The sequence below is a fragment of the Camelus dromedarius genome, chromosome 2 (assembly GCF_036321535.1).
Source record: "Camelus dromedarius isolate mCamDro1 chromosome 2, mCamDro1.pat, whole genome shotgun sequence".
Lineage (NCBI taxonomy): Eukaryota > Metazoa > Chordata > Mammalia > Artiodactyla > Camelidae > Camelus > Camelus dromedarius.
Window position 1 is genome coordinate 45,637,210 of NC_087437.1, and position 20,575 is coordinate 45,657,784.

Sequence of the window (20,575 nt, forward strand, 5' to 3'; positions counted from 1 at the left end):
CTAAAACCTCATTTCCGTCTTCCTTTGCAACTGGGCATGATCATATGGGTAAGTTCCAGTCAATGGCATATGAGTAAAAGGGATTGTGTTCATAAAGGGAAGCAGCAAGCCCTCCCTCTCCACCTCCCTGCCTTCTTTCCACCATCAGCTGAAGGCAGACATGGCCATGAATCCTCTTGAACCATTCGGGCAAAGACAACACACCCCTGTGATGGCAGAGCAACTCGATAGAAACAGTCTAAGTCCCCAGTACCATGGAGCTGCCACACGCTCCTGGCATGTAAATCTGAACTACAAGAAAAAACAGGACTAAACAGGAATCGCTATAGCTTGGGGTGTTTTGGAATAGTTCAACTTAACTGTTTTCTTTTCTCTCCTTGGAAGGCAATGTAGCATAATGAGACATCATGAGACCCTGAAAAACTACAGACCTAGTTTCAATTCTGAATCTGCTGTATGACTCTGGGAAAATTTCTAAAAATATCTGAGCCTCTGTTTTCTCATCGGTAGATAATGTAAGGAAACTGAGCCTATTAGAATATCCAGTAGTTAGTAACTAATCAATAAATGGTCGTATTGCCATGATTTTCTATTAAGTGGTATAACACAGTAATCATTCTGGAAAGAACTTGGGATCATTCAGTTGTATGGTGGTGGGATGACTTACAGCTCTCAAGATACTGAACTATTGCCATATAATGGGCTGCACATTTAATCAGCTTAACACTCTCAGAACCCTTAGTGTGTTTTATTTACAAAGCCCATATTCCAGGCTCTAACCTTCAATCAGGAAAAATGTTGTGGTTCAGTGCAGATCAGAAAATCGTAGTCTCTAAGTCCTAATGCCCTGATCAGCCCATAACTTTTTATTTCATATCTTTTTCATTTTAGGCTATTACAAGGTACTGAATATAGTTCCCTGTGCTATATAGTAGAATCTTTATAGAAAATAAGTAGTATTTAAAAATCCTGAACTTCCAATTTATCTCTCCCCATTCCTTTTCCCCTCTGGTAATCATAAGTTTTGTCTCTGTCTGTGAGTCTGTCTCTGTTTTGTAAATAAGTTTGTGTTCTTTTTTTTTTAGATTCCAAATATAAGTGATATCGTATGGTATTTTTCTTTGTCTTTTTGACTTATTTCACTTCTGAATTCATTCTATGAGGCCATCACCCTGATATCAAAACCAGACAAAGATATCACAAAAAAAGAAAGTTACAGGCCTGTATCATTTATAAATATATATTAAGAAAAATCCTCAACAAAATACTAGCAAATCAACTCCAACAATGCATTAAAAGGATCAAACACCATGATCAAGTGGGATTTATCCCAAGGATGCAAGGATTTTTTAATATCCACAAATCAATGTGATACACCACATCAACAAATTGAAGAATAAAAACCACATGATCACCTCAACAGATGCCGAAAAAGGTTCTGATAAAATTCAACATCCATTTATGATAAAAACTCTCCAGAAAGTGGGCATAGAGGGAACATACCTCAACACAACAAAGGCCATATATGACAAACCTGCAAGTAACATCATACTTAATGGTGAAAAGCTGAAAGCAGTTCCTCTGAGATGAAGAACAAGACAAGGACGTCCACTCTCACCACTTTTATTCAAAATAGTTTTGGAAGTCCTAGCCACAGCAATCAGAGAAGAAAAAGAAATAAAAGGAATCCAAATGGGAAAAGCAGAAGTAAAACTGTCACTGTTTGCCAATGACATGATACTATACATAGAAAACCCTAAAGACACTACCAGAAAACTACTAGATCTCATCAATGAGGATTCTAATGAAAATAAGAACCTAAAAACAGTATGTTTTTTAAAAGTTCTGTTTAATAAAACAACCTCACTGTTTACAATACCTAATAAAAGGATTTGAAATTTTTTAAAAATTTGTAGATTGCTTTGGGTAGTATGGCCATTTTAACAATATTAATTCTTCCAACCCAAGGGCAAGCCCTTAACATTCTGAATAGCCACTGAGTTCATACATCTCCTGCAATTATGGAAGGTAACTAGGTATTATATATAATATAATAATACAATTTGATGAACAGCATGACAGATAAGTATTTCCTCTGTGAAGAATTTTTTTTTAATATGCAGTCCTGACATCCTAACTGTCAGGTAACAATTGAAACCATCTCACTTCTTCACCATGCCACTCTCTGGTGTCACAAAGTCAGCCAAGTCAGGTGGTAAGAAAAGCAATCTAAACCTTTCCTCAGGGGAAAACACCTTTTGTCCCCAACAGGCAAATTTTAAAACCAATTTATTGAACACCATGGAAAAATTTTTTCACCTTCCTCCTGAAATTCCAGACATCGGCTTAGAATAGAATTAAACTATAAAACCGATTGCTTTTATCTAGGAAGAAAATTTTCACATTTGTCTTAAATGCCTTCCTTCCCTGGTGAGAATAGAGGTTTCTCATCATTACAAGACTTCATCAAGAGGAGTCATGGCACAAAAACGTTTCCCCAGAAAGTCTCCCAACTATACATCTTTTCTCTATTATGACTTGTGTGGTTGAAAATCTGTAATCCTTTTTCATTTTTACATAAATACCTGCCTTAACCTTCAGAAGATTGATATAGAGTTTTGATTTACCCTTCAAGCAGAAAAAAACTAATGGATAAATGTTAAAAATCATTAAATGGATTTTACCTAGGAAATAAAAAGAAAATGTATCATTTAGGGGGAGTAGTTTTTTTCTTTAACTAGCATGCGTAAGTCATTCTGTCTACCTGCTTGTCATCTTTCTGTCAAAAGATTTCTCACACCATATTCTTTTTAGCTCTCAAAACACTTCACTTTAAAATTTTATCACAGGATTTTCTAAGTTTTTTTTAGGTTATGTCACATAGCACAAAATATAAAAGGCTCCTATCTTTTAAAAGTCAGCTTTAATAAGAAGAAAAAAAAGACTTAACTGACTATTCAGAGTATCTATTTTGAATTGAATCTATAATCATTCTCCTTAAAATTTCACATATAAGTTCTAAAGCTTGATAGACATTTTGCCTCATTAAAGGTAATGTGACATGACTATAAAAACAGAATAAAATGGCAGATGAGGGCTTCTTTCTCAGTCCTAAATCCTTTCCCTGAGGCTCTTTTGCTTTTTACCAATAGAGTTTCAGCTGGAAGAATTGGTTTATACTGGAGGTAAAAGTTCATTCATTTTGACATGCTTTGCCATTGTAGAAAAGAATCCTCTTCTTTGAGTGCTCTTTACTGACCCCTTCTTGGTTTCCTTACAATTTAAGTCAAGAATTAAACATATTTCTATGAAAACGAATATACATATGTATATGCATGACTGCGGCATTGTGCTGTACACAGAAACTGACACATTGTAATTGACTGTACTTCAATATAAATGAATTAAATTTTTTTTAAAGAATTAAACGCTTTCACATGTGACCAAAAATCCTCTACAAAGTTTTTCCTGTCTTCATTCATTTCCTACGGCCATAATCCCTCTCTTAGGTGTAATAGCACTCCATAATCAGACAGGAAAGAGCAAGATCGTCGGGTTACCTGCCCGGACCTCTGTAGATAGCAGGTGATGGCACTCAACATAGGGATGGCTTCCCAAAAGCCATGCCAACAGTTCAGCTGAGGGAAGGAAGGAGAAGAAAGTAAAGCATCCCATATAGTTTTTAGTCTCATGATTTGCAATCTTACCCTACAAAAATTGATAGGAAAAGAACTCTTTGTCTCCCATCTGTGAGGACTCCTTCCAATATCTTTCACTGCGGGCATTTTTTTTTTCCAAATCACACAAATTTTGCCATATCCCTGAATGCTTTCTCTGGAGCTCATTGTGCAGAAGAAATAGAATGGGTAATAAAATTTACATATAAAAGCACTTATCTCAGATTGAAAATAAAACTGTTTTTCTGAATGTAAATAACAAAAGTGTGTGTATGTGTTTTAAGTGAATTTCTCTAAGAGAGCTGGGGTTAAATCACTGTTACATTTCTGCATTTTATATCCTTGTCAGGTAAAGCATGAAGCAGATCATATAATCAGCTCAGTTGAAATCATCAAACACTTGAAAACTCATTTTTTAAAGAAAACGTCATTAACCTCCTGAGCCTAAAAAGAGGGAAACAGTGATGTGGAAGGCACGCCTGAAACTACTAATGAGTTAGTACCTCTGAGTTTCATTCTCATCGACTGACTTTAATCCAACCCCAGCACCCCAGGAGTCAGAGCCTAGAACTGTAATTGAGGTGGATGGGTGGTCCAGCTCAGTGCAGAATTATACAGACAAATCTGTACTAATTCTGGGCAATGGGCTTTCATTCTTTCACTCACAGCCAGTGATTGATTTGTTTTGTTCCATTTATATGACCTAGACATGAGGAAACCAAAAGAACTAGAGACTAAGGGAAGAACCCTAACCTGTTTGAATGCCTGCTTCATAAGCCTCACTTGTATTAACCCATAACACATTAACCCAACTTTACAAAGAAGGAAACTGAGGCTCAGCTAGGCTATGAAACCAACTAAGATTGCATAGTTAGTAAGTGGCAGAGTGAAGATTAGAGCGAAGATCTTTCTTATCTTAAAAACCAATATTCCTCTTATGATACCAGGTCTTCTCCCAGAAGCTACTTTTGCATTTGACTGCTGTCTAGCTTAAAACACAAAACCAACAGTCCTAACTGGCTATGAGCACAAATAAATGATGACCATTTCAATGTCCTCCACCAAAACCTTGGAGTAAACTTAGCTTTTCCATAAGAATCAGAGTTCACTTTCTGGTCTGACAAATGGGTTAGGGTTGAGGGTATAATGTCATGATAAATGACCCAAGAGCAAGAAATAGAATGAAGAAATACCAACCCACACTCTGATGTACTGGCTACCAGACAGGAATCAAGAATACAGTCACAAAGACCTGGATGGGACTTTAATGGACCAGCGCTTCTGTCCAGTAACATTTGAAACAATATCTATATTGAAAACAGTATCTATATATTCATATTCGTCAGATCAGAACATGTCAAGCCAGCATAACAATAAGAAATTGATTAGGTAAATTTCCTAATTCACATTTCTTCACGCCTTACCAGAAATGGCCTTTTTTCTTTTTCTTTTTTTTTTTTTTTAACCCCTATCTCCAAGAGAACTAGGAATACCTTAATTTTACAATGTTTATTCACTGTTTGTCAAATGGAAAAAAGTATCGAAGGGACAGATCTTTCTGGATTACTTCCCTTAAACTTGTAGTACCTGTATTTTTATAGCATGTTGAGAACAGACATATTTTTCATTGAGTGCAGTGTGTGAGAGCTCAGGGAAGGCTGTGACCCAGAGGCATCTCCCCAGGGCAAGGAATTATAGACTCCTGATTTATTGTTTACACCCTTTCTTCAAAATAGATTCCTTAATTATCAGAGAAATGCAAATCAAAACTACAATATCACCTCACACCGGTCAGAATGGCCATCATTCAAAAGTCCACAAACAATAAATGCTGGAGAGGCTACGGAGAAAAGGGAACCCTCCTACACTGTCGGTGGGAATGTAGTTTGGTGCAGCTGTCATGGAAAACAGTATGGAGATTCCTCAAAAGACTAAAAATAGGCTTACCATATGATTCAGCAATCCCACTCCTGGGCATATATCCAGAGGGAACCTTAATTCAAAAAGATACATACACCCTAATGTTCATAGCAGTACTATTTACAATAGCCAAGACATGGAAAAAACCTAAATGTCCATCAACAGATAACTAGATAAAGAAGTTGTGGTATATTAATACAATGGAATACTACTCAGCCATAAAAAAGAATAAAACAATGCCATTTGCAGCAACATGGATGGACCTGGAGATTGTCATTCGAAGTGAAGTAAGCCAGAAAGAGAAAGAAAAACACCATATGATATCATTTATATGTGGAATCTAAAAAAAAGACAAATGAACTTATTTACAAAACAAAAAACAGACTCACAGACATATGAAACAAACTTACGGTTGCCAGAGGGGAAAGGGGGTAGAAAGGGATAAATTGGGAGTTTGAAATTTTCAGATACTAACTAATATATATATAAATAGATAAACAACAAGTTCACACTGTACAGCACAGGAAACTATATTCAATATCTTGTAGTGAAAAAGAATATGAAAACAAATGTATGTATTTTCATGTATGACTGAAGCATTATGCTCTATGCCAGAAACTGACGCATTATGAATTGACTATACTTCAAAAAATACATATATATAAATAAGTAAATAAAAAGAGAACTGAAATAAAAAAAAAAAAAAGGATTCCTATCTGTAGTGCTTACTCAGCTTTCTAATTAACACCCTACTTAGGTTTCAGCTTCTATCAAAAACTGATAAATTGTTCTTAAAACCCAACTTTCAGCAATTTGAGCTACTTATCACTAGGAGGCCAGTAGGAAAAAAAAAAAACCCCACTGGATTCTGCTTCTTTAACTGGCAATTCTGTGCTCATTAAAATGTATACCAACAAGCAGAAATTAAATATTTGGGTTTACCCTAATAATAACCTGAATTATTTCAGGGTCAGACAATAGCCATCTTGGTAGGATAAAAATGGTGGCTGGGAATATTTGTTCGGCTCAGGGTTGACAGCCACATGAAGTGGGGGCAACGAGATCAGTGGATTATTTGTTTCACATTGTCAACTAGCTTATTAACAGTAATATTTTCACTTTATCCTTAACTTGTTTTCCTTTACTTCTTTATTTCTTACATGTCTGTTCCTCTTCAAATTCTGGCAGAAGGTATATCACATCAAAGAAGTTAGCCTAAGGAAAATATGTGGAAAATAAATGGACTACAACCATAAAAAAAAAATTATATTGTATATTTCAAAGCCAAATTTAATCAACTTTGAAGTAATCTCTAATCTGGGCATATAATACTCATTTATCTAGGCTTTCTTTCATTCAGCAAATAAATATAAATGTATCTTCTTTATACTAGGTATTGAGGAAGAAAAAGGATGAATCATACATAATCCCTACTCTCAGGAAATTTACAATCTAAAGGAGGAAGCAGAAGGGACGTTAAGTTATTTACCTGACAAAATAGCTACCTGACATCTAAACTCAAAACCCAGTGGCATAACCTGCAGGTCAGTCTGGACTGTTTATGAGGCAGGTATTCAGTGCTTGGCTGGGCTTGCTCACAGGCCTGGGGATCAGCTGCTGGCTGATCAAGGCTGGCTTTGGCTGGTTTAAGTGGGACAAACTGGAGATTCCATATGTTACCCATCCTCCAAAGAGCTACCTGGGCATGTCCTCAAAGCAATGGGAGAAGCATTAAGGGCAGAACAAGAAATACTCAAGTTTTCTTCTAGACTCGGTGCCATAACAGCAAAGCCAAGTCACAGAGCCAAACTCAGAATCAAAGAGCAAGGAAATAAACTCTACTTCTTGGGTGAAGGACCCTTAAAGTCACATGGTAAAGGGCACAGACATTGGGAGAGGTAGAGAATGAATGGCATCATTACAGTGCACCGCAGGAGAATGAACAACAAGAAGATATGCTCTTATTCTAAAGCACTTACTCTAAAGGGGTGAGTGGAGGAGAAAAGAACACAGTGGAAGCTCTGTGGAAGGTCTAAATACCTCTTTGCAGAAAACCAACAAAGTTTTAACCAAAGCAATGATATTTGGACTGGTTTTTAATGGCTGCCTATCTGAAAAGGCAGAAAAGGGAGAAAAGGGGTCATTGCTGGAAGAAAACATACATATAATGACACAGGGATGTTATTAAACTTCGTGTGTTGGGAACATATGAAGATGTAGTGTGGCTGGGACTAAGAGGAATAAAATGAGAAATGGTGTTTGTGATTTAGGTTGAACCAAATAGAGAGGCCTTACGTGTCAACGATTTTTACCCAGGTTACTTGGTTGTAAACTTCTAAGGGACAAGGGCTACATCTTCAGTCATGTCCGTTTTACCAATAATTCCTTGCACCCAGAAAGTGCTCAGTGAATGTTAGCTACATTGACTTCCACTGTACTGGTGGGAAAAAAAATCACAAATGGACCACATCATGGAGATGACATGATGATGTACAAAGACATCTCTACAAGCAAGTACCAATCTAGAAGTCACCGCTTTATCAAGTTCAAAACTGTCAAATCTTACCTACTGAAGTCCTTAAGCAAATTTTTGGTCTTCAATTAATTAGAACTTCATTAAAAAAATAAACAAGAGAATTTAATTTTTGTACTTTTATTTCTCCTTAGGAACTCAGTAGTGAAGATGGGATTATATTCAAACTGGGAGTGTCCCTGTAATTTCAGCTTCAGTTATTTTGGTTTATTTCACAACCTCCAATGTTGGACAATCTGATAGAATGCAATTTAAGAAGAGATATAAAATAAGAAGCACATTTCAGCCTAAGTTACTCTTCTAACCCTTTCAAAGGCCATCACTAAACTTTCCATCAGTGGCCCCAGGAAGATACCCAAATGAAGCAGTAGCCAGTATTGAGGGAGTTACATTACAAAGGCTACAGTATGGCTTCCCTGATGTACTGATGACCTCTTCTGCTGAGAGAGACAAACACACCGCCATTCTACCATAAATTTATAGTTTTAAGCCCACAAGTTAGGAGGAAAATGCTGGAGAACATCAGGTGGAGATCTTTACTCCCCTGACCCTAAAAATTCCATGACGTTCCTTCTTCTGATGTAACACTCTGGGTCTCACTCCACATTGTTCTTACTCATTTTTCCTAATGAAAGGAGAAATAAGTTATCAGACTAGTAGGTGCTATGAATCTTACAAAGTAGAACTAATTAACTAAAAAGCCACCAGTTTTGACCCGAAAGGCAAGAAAGGTTGGACAATAATAATCCTCAGCCAATGTGTCCACTCTGCCAACCCAAACCCTTCTTGGGGTGGGCTGGCCAAAGGTCCACAATTAGCAAGCCCGTTAGTTCATGTCCTCCAATCAGCTTCATCAATAATAAAGCTGCTATTTGTATTGCCAGATGACAGGTGTCTTATTTTCAGTTGGTTTCAAAGACAAGAAGGAAGAAAGGAGTGTTGTTTTTTGCTCTTCTAAATGCAAAATCAGATACTCTTGTCTCATCTCTCCTAGTGCTCCCCACAGTGCTAGAATGATGCCAAGCACACAGTGGATGTTCAAAAAAATTGTTCAGTGAGCAAGAACAGAAATTATTTAATATCAAAATCTAGTCTGTTCTTTCATCTTAGATCTCTTGAGGAAAACAGAGTTCCTCTGAGTGTCATAAGTCAGTATTTTTCTTCTCTACACATTTGTTCAATTTCTCAAGTGCCCATGTTCCACACAATTCTTTTCTCTCCCATTTGGACACTCTGTAGCATGGTGACCACAAAGACTTTGTCAAGTGCCTTCTCGTGCTTTGTAATGACAAGGTCTGTATGGATTTAAAATACTACCATCTGTGCTCAGTTGGGGGATTTCATAGAAATAACCAGAGCCCATTTCAGTGAAACACTAAACCTTTATCACTCTGTTTTCTCTGGTAGCTCATGAAGCTTCCTGAATGCTGCTCTTTTTCTCTCAAAAAAAAAAAAAAGAAAGAAAAACAAAACCAAAACCAAACCTGATATTGCAGGCCTATGATTTCTCCAACTCTCCCTAGAATTTCAGGTAGTTCTCAATGACTGAAATAATAACCTCAAAATAACCAGGGTTCCCAAGCCTTTGTGGAGTTTTCTTACTGTATGTACAGTAGAAAACGTAGTATGTTAGAAAGAGCTCTTTGCAATGAAGATCCGGGCCAACTTGACACAAAATAGAGAGTTAACAAAGCCAGATGATGGTTAAATTTGATATGCTAATAAGAAAGGAGCTCTTGAAGGAATCTGAGCAAGGAAAGATAAGGACAAGAGGAAGGACAGGTATTCAGACAAACATGATACCCATGTCTTACCTGCCAAAGTACAGATCCAGGCTTGGTCTCTGCTGAGAAATACTGGGTGAGAATGAATGGTGTGTGTTCTGTATGGCTCATGCATTGCCGTTAGTCCACTGCAGTGCTATCAACATTTAGGGTAAGGCCAAAACCCACTTCTTTATTAGTCTGTGCAAGTCTATAGCTCTGGTAACTATACATGTGAAAAAAAACTGAATCAATTAATACATATTGAATAATTGCTGAGGGAGTTAAGGATTTTGTTGTGTGTCACTAAAGTGAGTGAAATACAGATACTCTCCTTCAGGTTACACAGTGTCTAGTGGTGAGACAGATACAGGCTGTCCAGTAAGTGCATGGCTATACACAAACTTACCTGAAATATCCAGATATTAAATTAAAGGTATCCTTTTCATGTTTTATCTGCATAGAATCCTTATTTCCTGTTCTCAGGAAAATGTCAAAGTCATTGAAGAGAATTCCTTTTGAAGTATTTCAAGTAGTAACTACCAGAATTCTTGTGGTAGTACACCCAGAAGTAATCAATTATAGACACACAGAATATTTGGGCTGGAGTGAACTTCAGAGAAATTTTCATCTAAGTTTTTCCTTCTTTCCAATTAAGCAGCAAAGAGCTTGATAAATGAGGTGACTTACCCAAAATCACACACCAATTTGTGGAACTAAAACTATAGTCCCCTGACCACAGGTCCAGGGCAATTGACAGCCTGCTGTGAATCGACTGATACTCCACCATGAATCAACTGAGTTTGTTTTCTTTGAATTCCTAATACACCCTTCGATGGTCACTGTAATAGACACTGTAATCTCTATGTTACATGAGAGGAAATAGGTTCAGGGAGGTTCGTTCACTTTTCCAAAGTCACACAGCTTGTGAGTGGCATAGACAGAATGGGAACCAAGTTTTTCCAACTTTTACATCACCAGGCAGCCCCACTCTCCACAGCACAGTAAGTTAACTCAATGGTATGCAGTTTCACCTCCGGGCCGGATTCCAACACAAAGCTCTTTCTTTTCCCTGGATTCCAAAGAGGCAAACAATTCTCAAAATTTAAATCGAAATGTTAAGGCTACCTTTCCTACTCATGGGATTCAGGAGCCAGATTTCCTTTCACAGGTCTCTTTTGATCTCCTGAAAAGGTTCCTTTCTAGGGGCCAATACAACAAGGGCCATCTGCGGGGCTGAAGCACCCCAAGGTGACAGCAGTAGACTCAGCAAGTGGAGGGAGCTTGGTTTATTAGATAGGGCCTCTAAAAGGGGGGCTTTACCGCCATGCTGCTGTGATCAAACGAGGGAAAAATATACATGCAATCTGCAACAGGGAGTCAAAACGTCCAGAGCGAGGACCTGACTGGGTCACCTGTCAGCCACTCACTCATGTGCTGTCCTTCCTGGAGGAGAATAACGCCGTGGGCCTGTCAACAGCAAATGAGACCCTGAGTTCTTCTGAGAGATGGGACAGTCACCTGCCCAAGAGCAGGGATCTAAGACTCAGCATAAATTGAATTCAAACCTCAACCCTTCTTCTTACCAGGTGGCCACGTGGCCAGCTGAGTAACCTGATCCTCAAAGTCCGTCTGTAAAATTGAAGAAGTGACACCTACTTCACAGGGGTGCTGTAAGAGCTCTACACAAAGTATGTAAAGCATCTTAACACAGAGCCTTGAACATGGAAGAGAAGCTTTGTAGTAGATCCTTGCCAGCCAGCACATGTCCTTTCTATTCACCCTAATAAATAATATTACAGAATTTCTGAATAACCACCTATTAAAACTAGAGTTCACAAAATCCTTCCCTATGCATAATAAGATACAATATTGTAAATACTCTTTACAATGACCTTGTAAGGTGGGCAGGGCAGGGCAGCTGTGGCATCATCCTCACTAGTTAGGTAAGAAGGGGTTCCAGATGGCAAACAACTTGCCTAAAAGTTACAGAGGAGTATGTGACACAATTAGTTTGGACCCCAGATCTTCTGTCTCCTAGTTCAGTGCTCATTTCTCTGAAGTGTCCCAATGTGATATGCGGTAGCCGCAGCTTGTACTTACTACCTGTGTGACCCTGGAAAAGGCCACACTCACTTCACTTCTGAGTTTCTCTTCCCTAATGCCCTCCTGCTCTTTGTGAATCATGGTTGTAACATGTGAATGTTCTTAGTAAATTACTGTGTGCTCCATATATTTGTAGTGTGCATGAATTCCACAAATCAAGGTGTAAAAACACCCCATTCCTTTATGTTCCTAAATCTAATTTAATCTCTCATCATGAACCCACGAAGCAGAGAGGAAACTTGATGACCCCAGTGATGACTGGAGCTCCATCACCTCGTCCCTCCTCCCGAAGCCCCATAGCAACACCAAGGGTCACAAGCATTCACAGAGGGGTTCTCTGCCCTACACCAGTTCCTGCTGAAATGACCATCAATCATGCTGGCCCGCGTGGCCCCCGGAAGGCAGGTGTTCCTTGAGGCCTCAGCACTTCAGGTGTCAGGTGCTCCCGGGGCAGCTCCCAACCAGCCCCACTTGGCCTCCTGCACTCAGAGAGAAGCAAGCCCCCGTCACAGGTGTTTTCCTGCGCAGGGTGGCTTCTGTCCACAGAAACGCATCTAAGGACACTCCTGGGGATACACCTGCCCGCAACATGATCTCCCTACTCCAGTCTGTCTTTCCTCAATTCTTCACTGCTGAAGATTTCCCAGCAATAATGCCTCCCTGACAAGCCTAGGTTTCACCAGCAACCACCATGAGGGAACAGGAAATGCTGCCTCTCCACACCAGGGCTCCTGACGCTGAGAAGACAATTGGCAAGGGAGGTCTTCTTGAGATAGGGAGGGAGAAATATCCATAACACTAGAACAAATCACAACATACACACACACACACACACACACACACATATGAATAAGATATAATGTATATGTATGAAGAAGTTATTCCTACACCTATTTTCTTATTTGTTTTTGTTGTGCATGAACAGCATTTGGGAAATTTAAATTATAAAAAGGCACTCTCGATGTCGATGGTTTTAGAAATGTAAGAAAACTTCCGGAAATGTGTGAGATGTATCATGAGAGATTCACATAACCCCAAATGTCTAGTACTTTGCTTTTAAATTGATACTTTTCCATTATAGGCACTGTAAAATGAGCCTTTGTCCTCAGGGTAATTCAACAGAAGTGCCTCTCTCTGCCCCGCTCAGAGCCAAGCCCCACCATCTTCACAGAGGCCGGCTGGTTGGCCGGCCCCTCTCACGGCCACATCAGGGACCATAATGAAGGACAAAATGTTTGCAGTTAGAGTCAAAGCTCAATTATCCAGGTGGGTTATCCTGACAAATGTTACCACTACCCTGCCTGCCACCTCCTGGCAAGCCCTGGGCAGCAACTCCAGCTTCTCTTTGGGGTGTGCTTAGGGGATGCGCACACTCTTCATGTCTTTTAGAGACAACCTGCGTTGGAAGGGAAAGGTTTCTGTAATGGGCGCTCACAGAGATTCTTGCTGCATTAGGCCCACAAAGGTACCCCCTACACTTTGGTAAACCCACCCTGTGTGGCCAGGTTGGCATATGTATGCAGTCAGCTCACCAAAGAAAAGCCTGGGAACTGGCCATCAGCTGTGCTGCAGCAAAGTCAGTGGACACGTATCATCTCCCACCTCCTTTTTCTTCTTTTAGAGGAGAGGAATGGGACAGAGAATCAAGGTTTTAAAAATTTATTTTAAAGTGGCCCCCAGCATATTCTGAAGACTTAACATCTTGAGGTGGGCTGAGAGCATCCTGTGTTGCTTGAGGAAGCCTCCAGCAGAGACTTAAGAGTTTTGCAGGGTCCTTGTCACTCTTTCAGCTGTGCAAAGATTAAGCCTCGTGTGGCTGAAATGTGGAAAGGCACACAGGTGACCTAACTGCATAAGGTTTAGGGTGGACATTCCAGTGTTCAGGCCACTGAGCTACTCTCCTGACCCCCAAGGCAAGATCTCGCATTGTGCGGGCAGATTTCAAGCATGAAAGAGACAACAGAATACTACTCAGCCATAAAAAGAATAAAATAATGCCATTTGCAGCAACATGGATGAAACTGGAGATCATCATTCTAAGTGAAGTAAGCCAGAAAGAGAAAGAAAAAACCATACAGCATCATTCATATGTGAAATCTAAAAAAAAAAAAAGACACTGGTGAACTTATTTACAAAACAGACACAGACTCACAGACATAGAAAACAAACTTATGGTTACCAAAGGGGAAAGGGGGTGGGAAAGGGATAAACTGGGAGTTTAAGAGATGTGGATACTAACTGCTATGTATAAAATAGACAAACAAGTTTCTATTGTATAGCACAGGGAACTACATTCAATATGTATGTATATGTATGACTGAAACATTATGCTGTACACCAGAAATCGACACAATGTCATAAACTGACTATAATTCAATTTAAAAAGTTTTTTTTAATTAAAAAGCATGAAAGAGGTTTGCCAAAGGTAACAGACTCTCCAAATAAGAATGTGGGGGCCAGGGTAGGAGCACAGTGGTGATGACTCCAGACATTCAGATAACAAGAGGAGCCATTAGGTCACATTTTCAAGGACCCTCGAGAGGGAGATGACACACAGGTCACAGAGGAAGGTGAACTTTTTCCTCCCTACCTCAAAGCTATAACCAGCAGAAGTGTTCACATTCGAGACTGCCAGCACAGCAGACACCTGCTCGCGTACAGCCAACAGTGGAGGGCCACAGGCTCACAGAACCATGCGGTGATGCCAGTGTGGTCCCTCTACAATTTACATGCCAATTTACCCTGTCTGCCATCTCTACCTGACAGCCCAAGCAGCCAAAAATGATTTCATTAAATTTACAAATTAAAACAACTCACGCATATTCAGGCTATGCTGTGAACAGTCAAAAATGCAGTCATTAAATACGCATTACAAAGAGGATCTATACTACATCTACTGGCAACATCCAAGATAACAACTGACAGATACAAGATATTGAATTTGGACTATCTTTTCAAAGCTTCCTAAAAACTTCTACGCATATTTGTAGGAGAAAAAAGCGATCAGTTTAACTACTGTTATTAATTCTCCCATTTGAAAGGCATAGTGGTAACTTTGGAAACATTTTGGGTTTTCATGTGTGTGATATCCTATACACTTCACTCACCTACTTCAGAATTTCAATGGCTCCCTGTTATCTGAGTAACAAAGCGGATGCATTATTCAAGTTTCTCCTGGATTTGGCGCCAACAAGTCCCTTAGTCTTATCTCTCACAGCTCCTGCTATGCTGCAAATAAACAGTGCGCTGTCTGTTGCCAAAAACACCTTTCCCCTCCCTAGCATTCTTCCATCCTGTCCCATACACACCTTAAGCATGAGCTATACCAAACTGCTCTTTTTCCCCAAGGAGTCATGTCAGTCCATCCTTGGATCAGCCATTTTCAACATTTATCAAGCTCCAAAATATGTGTAGAAGGGGAATCCCAGGTTCCATTGAGAGAGACTGTAATTCCGTAGATCTGGAGAGGGGCTCAGAATCTCTATATATTATAAGCATACAGTTGATTCTGATAGAGGAGTTTCAAGAATCACATAAGAAACCCTGGCTTGGACGATCTGCATATGATCTTTCCTCTCTCTGAAATGCCATTCTCTCTCCCCTCCACCATAAAATCCCATTTATTCCCCAAAGCCCCGGTCAAATGTAATCTCCTTCCTCTTCTAGCCAGAATAAATTGCTTCTCTCTCTTTGCATTCCCAGTATACTCAGTACACACCACTTTATTAAATTCATCACATCCCATTGTATATATTAGGTGCCTTTCTTCTCAGCTAGCTTACAAGTTACTTGTAGACTGAAACTATGCACTGTAAGTGCTCAATAAATATCTGATTAACAAAGGAACAAATGACCGTTGATGATACGGTTTACCCTGCCTTGAATTGCCTCCACTTTTATTTCTAACTAATGAATCTCAGTTTCAAGGCCAGTATTTCTTCCTTCATAAATCCTTCTCTGGTAAGCCCCCAAATATATATCCTTTCTTCTGTGTGACAACAGGTATCATTTTTTATTCTCTCAAAGCATTTACCACATTGTCTTGTATTATGGGTATCTGTACACATTCTTATTCCCCCTACTTGACCGTGTTTCCTGTCTTGCCCATTTTTTGCATTCCCCAGAGAACACAGCAGAGTGCCTTGCCCATAAGAGATTGTCAAAAAATATTTGAGAATTGAATTGCACATAGTCAACTTGACTGTTAAAAGTATAAATCCCTTGGACAAATGAAAAATACCATTTCCTCCTCCTCATTTCAGTAGTAGAGCAAAATCAAAGTATAAAAATCATAAAGACACCAAGAACAATGCTTTGCCTCTTGGATCGATCTTAAGTAAGAATCTGAAGTTTGCAGCAAATAGGCGAATAATGGCTTCAACTTTCTAAATGTGACAGTTTGCAGCTCTGAAAAAAATTATTTGCACAGGTTTGTATCTTGTAAGATTGTTTCTATCATTTATTATTGCTGCTGTTATTATTATAATTATTTCTGGATAAACTCAGATGGAGACATAATATAGAAGTTGCTACCACCCATACAGAAGCTCTGATCTGCCTTTGCTAAAAGAATATCCAACATTTCTCCTCTCCCAATATTCAAACTACCAATCACCAGAAAAAGAGAAAAGAGTTATTCATTCATCCATTTAGTCCATGAACAATTGAGGTATACTTAAATGCAAAGACCATGTCTTCATCCTCTCCATAGGCTAAGGCAGTCAGAGTTCTTGTCCAGTGCATTTCCATTTAGAGCTTAAAGACGGATGGATGGATGGATGGACGGACGGACGAATGAATGAGCAAAAAGGAAGAAAGTTTTAGCCTTCCTCTAACCAAAAGGATATACTGGCAGAGTCCTTCCGTGCTGTTACAATAAATTAAAATTGAGTTACTATTGATTTCTGAACAAGGTGAACCATTCTGAAACTCCTAAATAGTCTTTATTCCTGCTATGTACTTAACTTGTTGAGGGTAGGGGTAGAGTTCTGTCAGCCAAGAAAACCTCTTCTGTACAAAGGATATATTTAATGTTGTAGTTTTTTTTTAATTTTATTTGAAAAGAATCATTTATTTTACCTCTGTGTATGATCTTAAATTGGGAAGATCACTTATATGTTTCATGTGCCTTCAACAACTGAGATTTTCAAATAAAGTAGCAGAGGTAAGCAGATGGAAATGTATTTGAAATTAACAATTATCTTTGGCAATCAGCATTCAGCCAGTTGGTCATGAAGTGCAGTCAGACTTTTAGGAGAAAGAAGGCAGGAAACTAAAAGAAGAATCAAGAAGTCACTTTCTATCAGAATAGTGCTGGGAGTATGCTACTGACTATATGACAGACAAATGCCCATCAGTCTGGCAGTTACTGGAAACAGCAGCAGAGGTAGCCACACCATCGTGTGGTGTTCACTGGTGACTGCGGACCGCTTAGAGTAAAGGCTTCACACAGCTCTCTAAACGTCTGAGCTCCAGAGAGCGGAACTGTGTTAACTACAGGCACCATGGCCACTGCAGCTAAGCAGAGGGCTGTGTCACTTCAGGGACCCTGACTACACTGCTTGAAAAGACTTCCTGCTCCACCATAGCCTCTTAGCTATTCTCACCTGCAGGAAGGCAGACCCCCCCAGTCACAGGTCTATAGTCATTCCTGCAACAAAACACACTCTAGGAACTAGTTAAAGCAGGATCAGTGAGCTGTTTCCTCTTGAGCTTTTATTCTAATGTTACAACGGCAAAAAAAAAAAAAAAATTAGGTTTGCAGGTGAACATTTACAAGAACCGTCCAGAGTCCTTTACATTTTATAAAAGGAGTCTGCATTATCATCACATTCTTGAAAGGACAGGAAGACAGATAACAGCTAAACCAGGAATTGTCAAATCTAAATAACTGTCAGGAATTAAATAGTAGTTCTGAATATGAGTCCATGATTGAAATGCACAAAACCCTCTAAAGCAATGTGAAAAACTTCCTAACATTGCAAAGTCTTCCTGAGTCCTCTATATGGCAGGACGATTGAAGAGAACGTACCAGTAAAAATGTCAGTTATAGACTTTGTCTTGTACCTCATCATGTAGAAATACTACTGGGATTTTTACAGGCTTCTGAATAACTATTTACAGCTCACACCCTGACCTTGAGCATTACTGTTTAAGTAAGTACAAACCATTCCAGGAAATAGGAATAACAAAAAATGAGGTTAGAATAAGCATGAAATACACTGGAGTATCAAGGAAGAAGAATATGTGGGAAATGGCTGGTATGTTTAACACTGCCGATGACTATTCACACTAGACCAGGAAACCATTCCCAAGACAGCAGTAATGGTTTTGCTTATCAGAGCATCATTCCAGTATTACCTAGTCTTTCCTAAGATCTCTACGATCTAAAGAAGACATACCATACCTTGTCAAGTTCTAGAAAGCAAGGTATATTTTTAAAAATACTTTAAGAGATGCACCAAAATACTAGAAACGCAAAGTCACTACTGAATAAATGTTGGAAATAAACAGAAAGCAAAACTCTGCAGAGCTAACTAACGAAGAAATAGGAGGTGGTCAGACCAAGGAAGGAATGTGAACAGAGCAGGGTCAAAGGACTGGGTTAATTATGCTCTTGAAACATCTGGTGATAGCTAAGTGTGACAAGCAAGTCTTCTCTGGAACTAAGCTACTGATTGAAAAGACGCAGGCTTTGGACTCAGTTCAGTTTACATCCCACTCTCAGCACTCGTGACTTTTGCAAGTTTTAACCTGTCTGAGCTTCACTTTCCTCATCTGTATATGAGGCTATAGAAAAAATGTTTTTGTTTTTCTGAAAAGTTACGGATGTCTGAGCAAGTTTTATTGAACTTGGAACCTGGGCTAAAAGCAAGCACTGAAAAGTAATTAATGATTGATTAGCTGGAGAAAATTCCAGGGAGATTTACCTCTCAAGAGGTATGTGTTTCCATTTCTCAGAGAGGCTGAGACCTGGGACCAGGGAGACATACTTGGTGGTAAAGATGGAGACAATCATTATCTTTTGCTTAGAGAGATTTATTTACATTCTGAAGGGAAGTCCTTCTGGAGGAACAAAGGTTTATGCAGCTTCCTTTCAGGAAGAGAGGAGGACAGCATGTATGTAAGCACTCAGATTCCTTTCAGGGAGATTCGTCACCTGCAATATAGACTCTATGTGTAGGTTTGTCTGTCCAGCTCTCATCGTGATGCTCCAGGGGTAAGAATTGGAGCACAGGGGAATAATCACATGGTTATTATTTGCTTTACAGCAAATAACAATCTGCTCTGCTCCAGAAACTGCATGTGTGTATTCAGGATTCATATTAATAAAGATAAATATTAAAAATAGCAGTTGTTCTCCCTGTTGGAGCAGGTAGTTACAAAGAAACAAGAGGAAGAAGCCAGAGCTTTCTACGTGCTATGAAATTAATCATGTGGTTAACTTAATATAGATACAGATAGTACCTACAGAAGTATTTATAGACATGTATAGATAAACTGGTTAGTATACACACAATTTTTTTTTTTGCTCTGTCATCTGAGAGGGCTTAAAATAAATGAAACTGCTATAGCAATAAGCACACCTAACAACCTAGTCTTGGTTTCTAATACCATTCTCCATTACATAGGACCAAGGTTCCATGAAGAAATGGTTGATTTTAGAACTGGGGCAGGAGTTCTACAAGTGTAGTATCTTGAAGTGACAAAAACAACAAAGTGTTCAAACACACAAACACACACACAATGAAATTATATCAAAGGGATCCAGAAGAGTTCCCAATGGCCAAAACTTGAACATTTGAACATCAAAATACTTAGTTTTGGTGAAGATATGGAGCAAAAGGAATGCTCAAATATCACTGCGGGGAATGTAAAACAGTATTTCACTTTACTGAAACATAAGCAAAGCCCAACAATGAATTTCAAAAACATGCGGCGCAAAAGCAGCAGACACAAAAACCAAAATCATGATTCCATTCAGAGAAACTCCAGAAAAGATAAATCTTTGTATAATAAAATAAATAAGAGATGGATGAAGATAACATAAAATAATTTCTGTTCAAGGGTCTGATCAGGGAGTAATTCCAACTTGGAACAGCAAGCACCAGGATGCCACAGAGACATTAGGAACATAGGGTGAAGGAGAAACCAAGAGGAGTTGATTGCAGACACCATGGAAGAAGCATCCCAGAGCAAAACACCTCTACTTCAAATAGTGCCTAGGTTGTAATCTTCTAAGTGTCAAATGGGTAATTATTGCTTTAAAACTCAAAAATGTACAGGCATTTTTTATCCAACTCCCCCGAAGGCTTCAGTTGAGTGTTTCTGCAAATATCTGAATATCAAAATGTTGTTAGTGATCATGAGTTCTACACAAAATCATTTTAATCTGATGTTTTCAATTTGCTTAGCAACTGGCATATATAAACACAGACATATGCATGTATTCTGGATCATCTGGAGGTCATCTTTCAACTGTGGGCTTTCTGCCTTGTGATTTCACTATCCACACCTGCATTTGTGTTGACAATCACATCAGTGTGAAATAATGCTACTTTAACTGCCTTAGGCAA